Raw genomic sequence first — 16924 nt, 5'->3', positions numbered from 1 at the left:
ATCCCATTTCACAAGTTCAAGTGTCAGGATATGAATTCAAGGCCCAGCTTATGAGTTTATTGCCAACACCTGACTTAAATGCCTAGTTGTGAGTTAAATGCTTAGGATCAGAGCTCAGGTCCTAAGTGCTACTTCTAGGAACAGGCCCAGAATTCTATTCCCAGGACTTGATATAAAGTGCAGGCACTGAGTTCAAAGCACAGGTTTTGAGATCAAGGCTCAGGTCCAGAATTTCAGGCCCAGGATATGCATTCAAATCCCCAGTGGAGAGTTCAAGACCCAGCCTTTGAGTTAAAGGTCCAGGTCATTAATTCAAGTACAAGCCCCAATTTCAAGTCCAAGGCAATGATATGAAGTTCAGAACTTCATGCTGGGATGGGGCCGGGAGGGGATGTGAAAATAAAAAAGGGAAATGATGTGTGCACGGATGCTAGGAGATAGATGGTAAATAAGAGGGTAAATAAGATTTCCTTTTCTCTTGAGAAAAGGAAAAAGGAAGGGAGGAAGGAAGGAAGAAGGATGGAAGGAAGAAAGAAGTGGGGAAGGATGAGGTAGGCAGGGCAGCAGAGAGGAGGGTAGAGGTGAAGTGAGGGAACGAAAAAAGAAAGGGAAGAAGGGGATAGAGAAATGGGAAGGAAGGAAAGAATGAGGAAATTAAGAGCAGGAAGAAATGGAGGAGAAAAGGAAGGGGAGGAGGAGGAAGAGGAGGAAGAAGAGGGAGAGGAGGTAAAGATTGAAGAGAAGGAGGAACAGAAGGAGGAGAGAGATATTTTCCAAGATTTCATGTAACTATTAATGTTGGATCAATTCCAAGGTTTGTATTTATGTTTAAAATTTGCTTCAAATATTGTAGCCAATATTTGATATTATTCAACAGGTAAAATACTGCTGTCTTAATATGCATTCCACCAGAAAAAAACAGTTTTCAAATCCACCATGTATGCTGATCATCTTTTGAATTCATACATCTAAACTCTACCCTAACTACATTGTTCCAAATTTCTTTCACAACACAGATCTTCAGAAAATATGCTTGAAGAAGCAGTCCCATAAGCAATGGGAATGTTTTCAGTGTATTATTTATTCATGTGCAATTATGTCTGAAAACAAATTATATTTTCAGAAAGAAAGATAAGCATAAGACCAGTTTTTATGAACAATGAAAGACTCTATGTGGAAAAGAAGTATTCATAAGTAATTGAAATCAAGTGAGAATTTTTAAAACTGATATGACCTTGGGTAGCTTGTGTTTATTACACATCAGTAATTTCACAAAGCACAACTAATAGAGTTCATAAGATTTATACAAATTGTACACAAGAACATTGTAATTTTTTATGACTCAAATGTGAAGAAAAATCAGCAAAAGTATTTTCCTAAAATTCTCATGAAGTTACATTTTTGAAAAACCAGCATTGCATTGATCTGCAGGAAAATGTTATAGGATAGTCATTTTTCCCTTACTCTCCGAAAGAGATGGAAAGATACACAGCCTTCCATGACTTCCTGTTTCATAGATCATGCATTTTGTTTGTTGGGATATTTTGTTAATATTCAATAAACAATTTCCATCTCTTCTTCATGCTTTTATTATTATGGTAGTGAAAATCAAAAAGGTTTGGTCCTGATGATTATCACTTGAAAATAACATAGCTAAGTGTAGCTGAAATGCGAATTTGAACTTTTAATATAGATTGTTAGATTTAAATAGATGCCAGATATTATATTGTTGAATTGAGTATCTCATAATTAATCAATCAAATAATGTTTGTTTCCCTTTAGTTAAGTAGTTTTGAACAAATGTTCAGATTTCCAATTTTAATCCAAAAGGACAGGAGACAAATGATATCAAAATAAATGAAAATGTCGAAATATATGATTTTGCAATCTTCAACCAAATTATATGATGGTGGTAATTAAGAAGGTTATTACCTGCTCAATTTTATCTCATTAAGCCATAGCAGTATCTACTGAATGTATTTATCAAGATAACTTTAATCACTTTTTAGTGTGATTCCAATACTACGTTTTAAAAGCCTGTTTGTATCCTTTGTCTTCAGACTTTTTGCTTGATCCCTTCCACATGATTAACACAAAACTAATCATTTATTTGCTATAATTAGCATATGTGTATGGTATTTTTTAACAGAAAAGCTCAAAAATATATAGATTGGTATGGATAGCTAGAGATTTAGATCATATATTATTACATAAAGTGATGCTATGCTTAATATAATGATATTCCAAGTCTTTCTATTTCCTAACAAATGGGGCAATGTCATTCTTTCCGATGGAGGAGTTGAATTCCATTATCAATCAATCTATCTATCTATCTATCTATCTATCTATCTATCTATCTATCTATCTATCTATCTATCTATTTATCTATCTCTCTATCTATCTATCTCTGTCTCTGTCTCTCTGTTTCTGTTTCTCTGTGTCTCTGTCTGTCTGTCAGTCGGTCTGTCTGTCTGTCTGTCTGTCTGTCTCTCTTTCTCTCTCTCTCTCTCTATATATATATATCACTTTTTCTGGTTTCTGGTTTGGTTCCACATCTTAGTTATGGTAAATAATGCTGCGTTATACATAGTTGTGCTGGTAGCCTTTGTATAGCCTTGTTTGTGATCGTTTAGGTAAATACGCCAAAGTGGGATTGCTAGGTTATAAAGTATCTGTGCTTTGAGAAACCTCCATACTGCTATCCAAAGTGGTAACACAAGTTTATCCTCCAACCAACAATGCAGTAGGGTTTTCTTTTGGACACATCCACTCCAGTATCTGTTGTTATTCAATTTATTAATTATAACCATTCTAACTGGGGTGAGTTGGAATCTTAATGTCATTTTGATTTGCATTTCTTTTATGACTAGAGAAATTCATCATTTCTTCATGTGTCTATAGGACATTCTCACATCCACTTCAGAGAAGTTTCTCTTTAAGTCTTTATGCCACTTGCTTATTGGACAAGTGTTTCTTTGAGGTTTTGTTGTTGAGCCAAGCCCAAAGAAACATAGGCCCCATGATTTCCCTTATTTTCAATAACTATAGAAGATGATGACAAGCATAAAAGGTAAAAATCTGTGCACATATGACCATATAGGATAATATTAAGTGATATGAACCCCAAGATAGGGACATAACTTGTTTTCACTTTCTTACTATTGTTTTTAATGTATCTAAAATATACTTTGTGATTTTTTTTGTTTCTCTTGGATGTTTCTCTTTTATGTTATGTTTCTGTTGTATGTTTCTTCCCTGTTTTCACTGTAATTAATGTCGGCGCCCTGCATGATTTATATACATTTGTTTCATTTGCGGGGGGTAGGCAAATAACAAAATGTTGGAACAAGGCTACAGGCTGTCCCATTGTAACAATGAGATGTACAAGACTCTATGTTGAAAATGAACTTTACAATTTGTGGTAGAGGGGGAAGTTGTGCAAGTGGGGAGTGAAGGGATGGTAGAAAAAATAAGGAGGTAACAAGGCTGGATAGGAAATATACTCATAAACTTTCTCATGTAACAAACTCCTGTATATACCATTTTATATTTAAAAAAAAACTAGTGATGCTATTTGAAATGAAACTCAAGATAAGTAGAGAATAGTTTTCCCTTTCTTGTTTTTTATTTTAATATAATATATTGTATTTTGTTTCTAGTTTTTGTTCTCCATCCTATGGTATATTCCTGTTGTCACTGTGTTTGATTTACATACTATTTTGTGTATCAATTTCTGTAATTTGGGAGAGGGTCAGAAAAGTAACACATTCTTGAATTAAAAACACAGAATGACCCATTGGAGTAATGATACTCACAAAACATTATATTGGAAATGAACAGTGCAGCTTTGTAGTGAAGGAGGAGTAGTAAAGATGGAGGAGGGAAAGGATAGTAGAGGAAAAAAACAAATGATGGGGTAACAATGCTTAACAAGAAATTTACTCATTATTGACATAAATGTAAACTTTCTGTGTAGCAGCTTTTGAAGAAAATATTTTTTTAAAACATGAGGTTAACAAATACCAACAGAAAACAAAAAGGAACAGATATGTCATACAAATATCGTATTATTCCGTATGAGGTAGAGATATATTTATCACATATAACAATTATTGCATCGTGAGATTTTTGCTCTTTTAAAGTGCTCAATGTTTCTTGAAGGATGTTGAAAATGTGAGCAGGATTTAAGTTTGTTGTAGACTACATAATGATATTAAACTGTATTACTTACTAAATGCTAAGTCAAACAAACTGTTAAAGAATGATTATTTTTCTCTATTCTCAAGGATGGAATTCGATTGATTTATGAAGGAAAGTGAAAACAATTAACCTGACATCAAATATAATATTAACTTCACAATTATTGATATTCAGAATGACTTAATCCCCTAAAAATTCTTGTCAAATACATTCTGATTTGAAATGAGAAAAATGTCATGAAATAAGAAGCTTTCATTGTGGTTTTGAAATGAAAGTACCATAAGGAAAAGAAAAATTTATAAAAACTATATGTATGTGTGTGTGTGTGTGTGTGTGTGTGTGTGTCTGTGTGTGTGTGTACATACATATATAACCCCCATGCAAACTATATATGGGGATTTTCTCTTTAGGAAGTTCAAAGAGAAAATGGAGAGTATTTTAGCTTCAGTAAATATAGTGCTGCTTCAAACTGACTAACTGTTATAAGTTTGAATAAAGACTTATGAGTAAATTTACTTTCATCTGAAAAGAAACATAGCTGATGATTTTATATATGCTCATATACTGTTATTTTTGTTAGGTCAGATGCACATAACATGGGCAACTCAAGATAGAATATATGAGTATAATTTCTATTAAATTCATGAAATGTAGATCCTATGGAATGCCATGTGAACAGTTTGTGTGCACTTACATTGAAGGATATCCAGTTAATCATTACCCATCTCATGCAATAAATTAATGAAATGAATAATTAACTCAATTAAAAATAGTACAGATAGGGTGTTCTGCGAAGGATGGCGGAGGAGAAGCTGGAGGCTAAACAAGCTATCCCATAGAAAGCAATTTTTGTGCTCCAGTGAACAGTTCTAAGCCAGAGAATCACACCAGGTTGACATCACAGTACAGAGAGTTAGGCCAGAGAGGGAAAATCCAGGCAAGGAGACAGATCTGAGCACTTCCAGCAGCTGGGGCTATGGCGGCGTTGGCTGAGGCTATAGCAACACAGAGAGTCTAGGACAAAGGCACCAGATGCATCAGGTGAGCGGATATCTGTTCAACACCAGGAAGAACTGACAAAGAGCAGACATCTTTTCATCCTGCAGTTCACAGACCAGAGACGACCCAAGAACCAAGTTTCCAGAGTGAATAGAAGAGTGACACCATCAGTCCTTCTCAGGGAGCAGAGGAGGGAAGGCCACCCCTCCCGCCCAACATTAGAGATATCCATCTTTGATACTAACAAAGGCCCACTTGGGTAGCTAGCTCCAAATCAGGACTTCGAAAAAAACAAAAGAGTCATTTATCCAGTCACAGGAACCTAACCTGACCGGCCAGTCTCAGCTCCACCCAGGGAAAATCACCGAGCCTGGGCCGAGCAAACTCCACCAGCTCCACCAGCCCAAGGAGCGGCCATTTTTCACTGGGTAAACAGAGTCAGAGGCTGCCACTCCACAGAGCAGCCTAGACAATCAGTTGAAATTCAGTCATAAACCCAGAGAATGGCTCCAGGCTGGGCTATGTGAGTGTCTCAGAAGCTAGCCCCTCTGGGAAAAGATATTGTTTGCTGAAAGGCCTCAACTCTACCCAGAACCTAGCCTCAACAACGCATCTTCAAACTGGAGGAAACAACCATCTCCCTCTGTGATACTCAAAGCAGATCTCCCTCCCATTGAACTTGCTTGGGAGGAGGATCACAAAATCATGGGTAAAGCAGAGCATTTTTCTGCCTGCTCAAACAAACTGATTTAAGAAACCAACCAAGTCACAGGAAAATAAAAAAAGCCAAGCAGACCAGAGATTACAAGAGACTGGTTATGAACACAAGGGGGATACAGGATCTTCCCATCTCCTCCCAAAAAACCAAAAAACTCTTTTTTTTGTACCTTTTATAAAAAAATTTTTAACTTTTTTATTTTTAATTTTCAACTTAGAAAATTGTATTTTATTAACATTTTTTTCTTCCTCTTATAATTTTTATCGTAGGGGTAAATGTATAAGTGCTTTTCTTTTTCTTTCTTTCTTTCATTTACCTCTAACGACCTTTTGATCCTTTTTGTCTTCCTTTCTTTCTCATTCTTTTCACTTTTTCTTCTCTTTCGTTCTTCTTTGCGAGACTTAATTGCTGTTCTGCTCATCCTCATATATACCCATAATCGATTATTAGACCTTATTCCCTGTTGTGAACTGACTTCATCCAGAAATTTATTACTCAGTTCAAAACGTCTTACACTTAAATTCTTTAATAGCAGCAGTACCTCTTTATATCTATATAATATTTTAAGCATTTGTATTTTTGTTTTTCATGTGTCCTTTCTATCCCTCACCTTCTCTTGGCCTATTCCCGTTCTTCACTGAATAGTACGTTTTTAAATTTGCATAATTTTAACTGTTTCACTTTTAATTTTTATTTTTTTATTTTTTCTTGTCTCTTTTTTCTTTCTCTTTCTTCTTTTTTCTCGCTCTACTATCATTCTATCCAATCTATTTCGCACTCTGAGCTTAGGACATATTTAAATTAACTCTGCCTCTACTTTTCCACATTCCTCTATTCCAATTTTTATACATATCTCTCCCTAATCCTAACAATTTTTGGTTGTCCAAATTCTTCTTTGCAGGTGATACCCCATCAATACATTGTTTTTTGATGTTGAATAGATATATCTATTGAACTAGATTGTATCAGCAGACTTTTGACTGTGCATCTATAGACTTTGGTTGATGGTTGCCTTATGGTAGTGTTCTAGCACAAAACTGGTGTGACTTTCATCCTAAATGGGCAGAACAAGCAGAAAAAAACACAAGAAAAATGCCAAGTCCAGGTATCTCAACTCCCACTCATGATAATCAGGGTACAATACAGATAATGAATAATCCAGAGGCGAGTTCCCAAAAAGCTCTACAAACACTACTGGTAAAGATGGTAAATGAAAAGATAGAAAACATGCAAAGGATTATGTGTGAGCAAGATAGAGAGAGGAGGCAAACCAAATGTTAATATAGAAATATCAGGAGCGTGAGGAAGCTACTCAAAGATTGATACAGGAATTGCATGAGCAGCTTGAGAACACTCAAAGAGAAATAAAGGAATGGTATGAGCAGGCTGATATCAGTCAGAGAGATAGGAATTGCAGGAGCTAGACGAGAACAGACAAAGAGAAAGTAAGGAATGGCATGAGCAGGCTGAGAAGACTCAAAGAGAACTACAGGAATTGCTTGAACATGAGGAAGCTAATCAAAGAGTAATACAGGAATTGAGAGAGGGGGATGAAAATACAGAAAGATCACTAAAGGCATTCATGGAATCCATAAACAGAGAGCTGAAAAAGTGAGGGAGTCCACAAAGGGAATGCTGAATTGAACCCAACAGAAGGAATGGGAGTCCAAGGAAACCATAACCAATCAACTAAATGATTTGAGAATAAACACTGAACACCAAATTAAGGAAGCAAAGAAGTTCTTACAAGATCTAAAATAAAGCTCCAACAAACAATTTGAAGCCATCAAAGCAGAACAATTAGAAGGACAAGTAATAAAACAGAAAGTAGAAAGTCTTGATAGGTTAGACCATGCAGAAGATCAAAACTCAATGATTGAAGGCAGCCTAGATTCTATAGAGAATGAACATATAACCATCCAAGACAAATCCAAGAAATATGAGAGACCTTTTCAACATTTGGAAGACAACATCAGAAGGCCTAATCTCAGAGTAATGGGTGTAGAGGAACACCTAGAGACAGAAGTTAATGGTCTAGGAAATTTGTTTAACAGGATGCTACCAGAAAACTTCCCAAACGTGCAAAAAGATATGCCTGTTAAGCTACAAGAAGCTTTTAGAAGTCCAAGTAGACCAGACCAGACCAGAACATCCCACCATCACATTATAATCCACACAGGATCAATTCAGACAAAGGAAAGGATCATTAAATCTGTCAAGGAGAAAAGATCAATCACCTATAAAGGGAAACCAATTAGAATCACCTCAGATTTCTCAGCAGGGACAATCAAAGCAAGAAGAGCCTGGAATGATGGATGCCATGCCCTAAAGACAAACAACTATCAACCAAGAATACTGTACCCAGATAAACTCTCCTTTATAACCGAAGGTCAAATAAAAATTTACATAGCAAAGAAAAATTGAAACAATATATAAGCTCCACCAAACCAGCCCTACAAAAGAATCTTAAAGATGTCCTACTCATAGAAAAACAACAAGACCACAATAAAGGCCAAGAAACTGCACCCAAACTGAGAATCCAAGAATCATAGGAAGAACCCAGTTGCTGCACCCCCAAGAAGGTGGATAAAATGGCAGGACCTCCCCAATACCTCTCAATCCTATCTCTTAACATTAACCTGTAGACTCTTTTTGCAGATTTCTTTCAGTATTAGGATTGAATCAACCATAAGAATTGTATTCATTTTAAAAGTGTCTGCAAAGATTTTATCCAGTATTTTATATCATTCAATAGGAAAAATAATAATTTCTGAATACGTACATCATTAGAAACAACCTGTTTTTTAAACTACCGTATCTGGTGATCATCAGCTGAACTCACATATCTAACCTATTTTCTAACTTCAATTTTTCAACTTTCTTTAACAATGCAAATCTTCATATAATATGCCTAAAGAACCAGTTCAGATAGCAACAGGAATAGTTTAGTGTAGTATTTATTCATGTGTAATAATATTTTTTTAGAAAGAAAATTCTGTATAACACCACTTTATTCGAACAATGCAAGACTTTATGTGCCACACCAGTAGTACTTAATGATTGCACTCATTTGTAAAATTGATTTTTAAATTGATAGAACCTTGGATAGCATTTGCTTATGGCATGTCAGTATTTTCAAAACGTTCAGGAAGTAGATATCTTAGCATTTATCCTAATTGTATAACATAAAATAGTAATTTAACTGCCTTAACTAAGACAAAAATGAGTCAAAATCATGATTCTAAAATTCTCTTGAAGAAGTATTTTTGAAAACCCAATATTGCATTGATCTCAAGCAAAATGATGTTGGGTATTTGTGCTTTCCATTGCTCTTTTAAAGAGTCAGAAAGATAGCAAGCCTTCTTCTATTCACTTTCTTCTGCATATTTCATGCATTTTGTTTGTTGGCTTACTTTGTTAATATTCAAAAAGCAATTTCCATCTCTTCCTCATTATTTTATTACTAGGGTAGTGGAATCTCAAAGCATTGGCCATGATGACTTCCCTGAAATTAATATAACAAGTGGTATTTAAAAGGATGATTTGGGCTATCAATATAGATTCTTAATTTTGAATTCATGCCCGTTATACATTGAGGAATTGTTTATCTCAAACTACAATATATCAGACTACACTTTTCGTGTCTATTTACTAAATTAGATTGAACCAAACAGATATGAACAAAAGTTCATCTTCATTTTAATCATCAAAGTACAGATAACAAAGCATAACAAAATATATAAAATTATGTAAAAATGAATGATTTTGCAATCTTCACACCATTTACATGACATTTGTAACTGGAGAGGTTATAATTTTATGTGAGGTAATTATGCCACCTAAACACCATATACAGAATACATTTCTCAAGGCAGGTTTTTAACTCTTTTTAGTGGGCTGGTATAGTAAGTTTTAAAATCCTGTTTCTGTTCCTTGTGTTCAGAATTATTTGTTGTATCACTTCTAAACCATCAAGAGAATCCTGATGAATAACCTTGTTAGTTGAACAGAAAAAGCTCAAAAGCTCATTTTCTCTTTGTCTCTCTCTTTATGTATACAAATATACGTACATATGTATATATATATACATATATATAAATTTATACATATACACATATGTATATAAACATAAATATAACTACAAAATATGGTGGTAAGTAAAATTTTCTAGAAAATATTGACACAAGTGGTTTTCCTTTTCTTCTTATTTTTACTGTACTATGTGAGTTTTCTGTTTCTATTTTATTTCCTTCCTCCTATTGTAGATCCCTGTTGTCAATATATTTGATTTTGATACCTGGCATCTTGTTTATAAATTTATTTAATTTGGGGAGGGGAAGGAGAACAAAAAAACCCTGAAAGGATGACCCACTGCAATAATGATATGAAGCAATTTTTTCGAAATGAACTTTAAAAATTTAGGGTGGAAAGGAGTAGTTGAGATGGAAGAGGGAAAGGACAGAAGGAGAGAAACAAAGGAAGGCATAACAATGTTTATAAGCATTTTATTCATGACCTTACTGTTGGAATTGTAATTCCTCTGCACAATATGTTTACAAACAATATTTATAAAGGCGTTAAAAAAAAAAACCCATAAAACTGATCTTGGCATCCAAATGTCTGATTACTTTCTAAGTGGTAGAGGTAACTTTATCACAACAACCACTTTTGTAATGAGATTTTTTTTACTCTTTTTAAGTCCTGGAAAAGAAAATAGCACTTCATGAAGGATATTGCAAATATGCGCAGGATGTAAGAGTCAATACACACAATGTACCCTTTGACTTTAGACTCTACTTCTTCATAAATGCTAAATTGTGAACTTTTTCTGGTCTCAAGGGTTAAATTTGATTGAATTATGAAAAAAAGTGAATATCGATTAAACTGAAATAAAATATAATGTTTACTGAATATTTATTGATAGTGAGAATAACTTTTCATATGTTAATCCTTTGTCCTCTCTCACAAAATTATGTTTTTCCCTTCCATGCCCTATTAGTATTAAAGTTTAAATAATCCACATGCTACCAAAATCAAGTATCGTGTCAACAAGGTAGAAACCCTAACAAAAATAAAGGGAAAAAAAAGGAGAAAATAGAAAGTTTTGCATAGAATTAAAAAAACCCACCAACAATGTTAATCCACTTATTTCCATATTTTGTAGTTCATTTTGCTTACCCTAATCTTCTGGTTCATATGCAGATAGCAATAAATCCACTTCTAGGATGATACTGGATATACACCAATTAATACAAAAAGAGAAAACAGGCCACTTATATTTTAATTGTCATTTCTGAAGAAAATTATGACCCTTCATTAGGTAAATTGAAATTGAAACCGGACAAATGCAGAAAAATGAAAAAGGAATATTCAATAAATAGTGTTTGTAATACTGGTTCAATGCCTCTGGAAAATTAAAGTTAGACTATATATCACCCTGGTTCAGAAGAAATTCCAAATGAATCAAGACCTCGAGGTAAAGTAAAATACTGTGAATGGAAGGAATTGAGAAATGCTCGGGCTCCATAGAACAGGTTGAAACATTCTTCTTATAGACAAATAAAATCATCAAGTCAAAGAATCCTCAAATGACTTTGGTTTTCCTTAATTTTTATATATTTTATACAATGTTGTCACTGTATTTGAATTTGGTACACTGTGTATTACACGCAAGTTAATGAGAATTAGGCATGGGAAGGGAAACATCAAATCTGATATAAAGAACAATGGGCAAACCAAAGAACAACCCCAACAAAACAATACGGTGGAAATAAACATTACGACTGGTGGGAAGGGATGGAGATTTTAGGCCATAGAACAGTGTGGGAAAAGTGAACATTTTACAAGAAAAGTACTCATTCATTGCCTTACCTATGGAACTCTAATCCTTCCGTACATCACATTAACAAGATTGCATTATTCTCATGAATTTACACTAGATACTTAGGTCAATGGGTTTGTAGTAGATATACAGATATGTGGAAATAGTTCTGTTCTTTTGGCAATCCTAAAAGCATAGAAAAGACATAGGTTTCTCTAAATCACCAGGTTCCAATCAACATTGAAATCATTTTTGTTCAACTAGTTCTGTAGGAATTCCAATACATATTTGAAATGGCAAACTAGGAGATAGTCTGATGCTCAAATATGCCCCAAATCAGAAACCTTCACATTTTCATACCTATCATAAATATAAACCAGATATTCACATGTGAAGCTTCCTCTTCTGTAGGCAAATCCTTCAAGTCTTTGGTTACATAGGAATCCTAACCACTAATATATATTTTTGTCAAGGGATATCTTCCTAAAGTATGCTTCAAAGACTATTCCATTTAGCAGTAGCAATGTCGTGGATCAGGAATACCAAATGAATGATAAAATGTTGGGTGGCGTGCATAAATATATTAGGAAATTTACACACAAGTTGAAAACAAACCCTCATAAACTAGTCTTGAATTACAATCAAAAGTTATAATCTTTCTTGAACATCTTAGAAATACACCATAAAATTCAAAAATCATGCACATATTCTTTTCTAATAAATCTCAGATTTTCTGTCCAAAATATGATAACTTCATAAAGTGCATTCTCCCCCAAACTAATAAATGTTGGCTGGTATTGTATGTAATCCTGCAAGAATCTATTTTTCCCTGCCACTCTCAAAGTGAAGAAGTCACATAAGTTTTCTGCAGATTAGATGACGAATGAAAAATATTGAGATGATTTAGAATATTGTGTCGAAAATACGTTACAAAATTCGGTGGTTTAAAAACCCTTAAAATTTTCCTACACATTTTTCTTTTTGGAACACAGAAGCATATGGAAAATGTGCATGATGGAAGCATTTAATTGTATGTTTCTTATAATTTCATTATATTCTATAAAAATAAGTGAAATTGAACATATTATTCTCAGATAAACTAACATTTTTGATGGGTCCACTTAAATTTAGTACTTATGAAACAGTCCTTTTCTTAGATATCTTTCTTCACCTAAAAACTTAGGCATGCTAATTAATGGGCATTTGACTATATCCAAGGTGTCCCTGAAAGATGAGATTTTTGGATTTCATGACCTTCAATCGCACATTTTGTTTGCTTGTGTGTTCTCCAATTAGGCAAAATTATTCATTGTATATAGCAGTTAAGATTCTGGACTCAACTTTAGATCAGAAAAAAGCTAATTCTTCTTAATATGTCTTGAAAATTCCCAGTAAGTCATGTCTCTTTCATTGAAGGGGAAAAAAAAGAAAAACATTTACATAACTTTAGCGTTCTAAGGAATGACAGAATTCCAAATTCCATGTTGGTATCTCAATATTCCTAAAGATTCCTTTGTGCAGTTTTAAATGTCTGCTTGACAGCGTGGAAGATACTTAATAGTACATAGAATACTGGAAGAATCAAGATATATGTTGGAAAAGGCCATTAATCTCACACATTCTCCCTAATCTGGAAACTCCTTTATAATTTGCTTGAGATTTTTTGAAGGAAGATTTTGAATTCATTGATTCTGAACTTTGTAGTTTGGCAAAACTCTCCATACAATTGCTTCGAAAAATGTCGTCTCTACATAATGCATTGTGTATTTTGAAGCACTTTGGCCAAACACTATGCTTTGTAGACCCTCAATGTTACACAGAAATATTGTGAATGCTTCTGTTCTTCCTTTTTTTTTTTTTTGTCTGTCTTGGGGTTGGTATTCAGGGCTTAGGCTTTGTCCCAGTGCAACTGAGCTTAAGGCTTGAGCTCTGCCACTTGAGAGAGCGCCACTTTCAATTTTCTGGTGGTTATTTAGAGAAAACAATTCTCTCGGACTTTCCTGCCCCTGCTGGCTTTGAGCCCCATCGTCAGATCTCACCTTACTGAGTACAGAGTATTACAGGCCTGAGCCACCAAGTGCTCAGCTGTTCTTACTCTTCTCTAATAAAATACCATAGTAGTAACTTTGAAATTATCCGGGGTTATTTGAAGAAATTTCACATAATTTCCGAAAAGAAGATTTGCATTGAAGTGTTCCATTCCACTTTCACGTTGCTTGCTCAGGAAGCGGAAACTCAGCTATCAATGAGGAAGGAAAATGAAAAATTATAGAGACATATAGATCTAAAACCCATAACTATGCTCGCAAAATTGTTCAATATATTGTAGGAAACCTTCTTTTGAATTAAACAGGATTCATTCATTAAAGCTGGCATTATTCAAGGCTGGCAGAACTTACTATTTCACAATATTGTCTATTCCTCATTATCCATACACTTAATCTTCTAATCCTCATTAAGAAACTGAAATATTTCCTGCTGCCTCTCCGACCAGTGTAAGAGCATGGTAAGTTTTGGAAAAATGAGATGATAATGATAAAAACTCCTTCATATAAATACATGTCTTCAGTAGGTGATTGAGAATTTTATGGGGTCATTATGAAGAAAGGACTTCTGCTGCCCTATATTAACCCAGTTTTAGGTCTAAGTTATAATATATGAAATTTTTATTTCTTGTTTTTATGCACACTGCCATTAAAAAGAATAAAAACTGCACTGACCATTAGTGTACCAATCAAACTAGAGAGAAGGGTAGACATAGGCAAATAGATATATGCAGTAGGATTTTTTATATGTAATTGGAAAGGATAAGAAAGACATCCAGTGTTCTATTCTACTGAACAATAACACAGTTCTCAGGAAATCTAAAAGGGAAAGCAGAGCATTCCATGTTTTCCTCACTTTTAACATTTGTTTCTGCAGGGAACTATTCACTTGCCATAAGTTGGGATGATGTTCAATAAACTGAGTAATCATGACAAAGAAAATATCCTTGTATCAATGATAGAGTAACTGTAATCCCCAAGGGCATACTGGAAGCAAGTGACCACTGCTGTTGATATACTTACTTGATGTTAGCACTTCTCTCTCCAGAGGATAAGGGTTCCTGCTCTACATAGTGGTCTCCTTTACTTTAACAAACATCAAAAAGGCTCAATTTATTTTCAGTCTTCTAGCATGTAATAATCAATGTTATTAATTTTCTTGAACATAAATTATATACTTTTGTCCTCAGTTTCTCTAAAGTCAGTGGTTTGACTTTCCACAAGTTCAGTGTCTTATACTCTTTCCTATATTTTACTGTAACTCCAAGCAACTACACACTTAAGATGTATTCGACTTGTGGAAATTTCTTCAGTTGAAATCTCCAAAATTGAATCTCAATATTCTCTCATTTCCCTCACTTTCAACTTTAAATCCTTCATAAGAAACATTTAACAGAAATCACACTTCTTGCTTTAATCATGTTAGAAATCTCTGGTATACTTTGAGTAAAAAACATGATATTGGTTAAGGCACCTTCATAGTTCTACTGGTGATTGAGAAATTTTGTGGGGTGATTTTCAATTGTTTAATGCTGTCATCTATAATCAAGAAATGTTCTACAAACTTCCATTATCAGAATATAAAATGAGAAAATTGGAAGCAGAGAATCATGTTGACATTTCTGTCAATTTGACTGTGTTTCCTCTTAATATTCTCCTATGAGTTCCATGGAATCTAACAAATAAGCATATGCTATGTTCGATGGAACAATGTTCTAATGAGGAAAGTAAAGGTAAGCTTCATTTACAGCACAAGTATTACAATAATGTAGGCCCTTAAGACCTTTACAATGTCTGATGTACTATTTCACTGCTCATGTAGTCAACAATACTTGGTAGCATGGCAATGTCTTTTTTCTTAGGATGACTGAATTTAGTATAAAGAGCTCTTTTCATTTTCCATTCTATCATGCTTAAATCTCACTTCACTTGAAGATGACACCTTGTTCTGTCATGTTCTCACATCGAATACTTTGCTAAAATATTTTATCCTTAAAAGTGTAAATCGTTAAATTCTATCCATCCTATTACTTCAAGTCTGGTAATTCAAACCGAAGTGGAAAAAAAAGTTTATAAAAGCATAATTTTAATTTTCTTCTTGATGCTTTACAACCATTTGTTTGTAATTACTATTAATTATGCTTTTTCATGGCAATAGTGAATTACTTTAATGAGTATCTGTATCTCACAAAGGAATTATGTCCCCAAATTTGGAGACACAGTACTATGAAAACAAAGCACAACAGAAATGTAGTTTTCATCTGGAACTTATTTGCCTATGTGAAAAGAAAATAAACAAAGAAAATACAAAGACTAACAAGCAGTTGAATAACAAAATATTCATATGATCACCTTAAAGAAATATACAATTTTCAATTTCATAATGTAAAAAGAAGAGCCTTAGTGGAACTATGTCATAGAAACAATGGAAGGAAGCCCCTGGCAACTTGTTATAAAAAACTCTTCATTTTCTCATTTGGTATTTATCAACTTTTCATGGATAAGTAAATTGAGAGCAAATAATAATTTGAGGATATTCTGGGTAAGTAAGTTGAGAGCACATAATAATTTGAGGATATTTGCCAGTACCTTTTTCAAACTTCACATACCTTTAGATCGACCAATGAATACAAAGGTTATTTATTTCCAAACTAGAAAAATATATTTTACATTATTTTTATCAAAAAACTTGTAAATAGGGATTAAATTCCTTTGTTGAAAGACCTCCATTTGTAATCTTTACCCATGATTTTTTCTCACTGCCTCAATTGCAATAAGTATATGCTGAATAAGTAAGTATAGGCTGAATACAATCAGAGGAATCCTCCTATATTTTCTCTAATAAGTCTATCCAAATAGCAAGGGGTGTATATGATTTTATATGTAAGTATACAAATAATTATCCTTAAATAGTTTTTGAAGACACAAACACCTGTAGATATTGCTGGTTAGGTTTTAGGAATATTGATTGCTTTGAAATTGCAAGTAGCTTTCAACAGTTTTCCAAATATCTCAATGTCAATATTTACAAAACAGGAGCATGTGCAGATTTCCCATGGTATTAAATATGCTTTAATTTCCATTTTAATAGAGGTCCTTCACTTCTCTGCATCTGTCAAGTCCTATCTACTTTGTTTTGGA

The sequence above is a fragment of the Dipodomys spectabilis genome, unplaced genomic scaffold (assembly GCF_019054845.1).
Source record: "Dipodomys spectabilis isolate Male_0828 unplaced genomic scaffold, ASM1905484v1 ptg000352l, whole genome shotgun sequence".
Lineage (NCBI taxonomy): Eukaryota > Metazoa > Chordata > Mammalia > Rodentia > Heteromyidae > Dipodomys > Dipodomys spectabilis.
Note: the sequence above shows the minus strand (reverse complement) of the source record.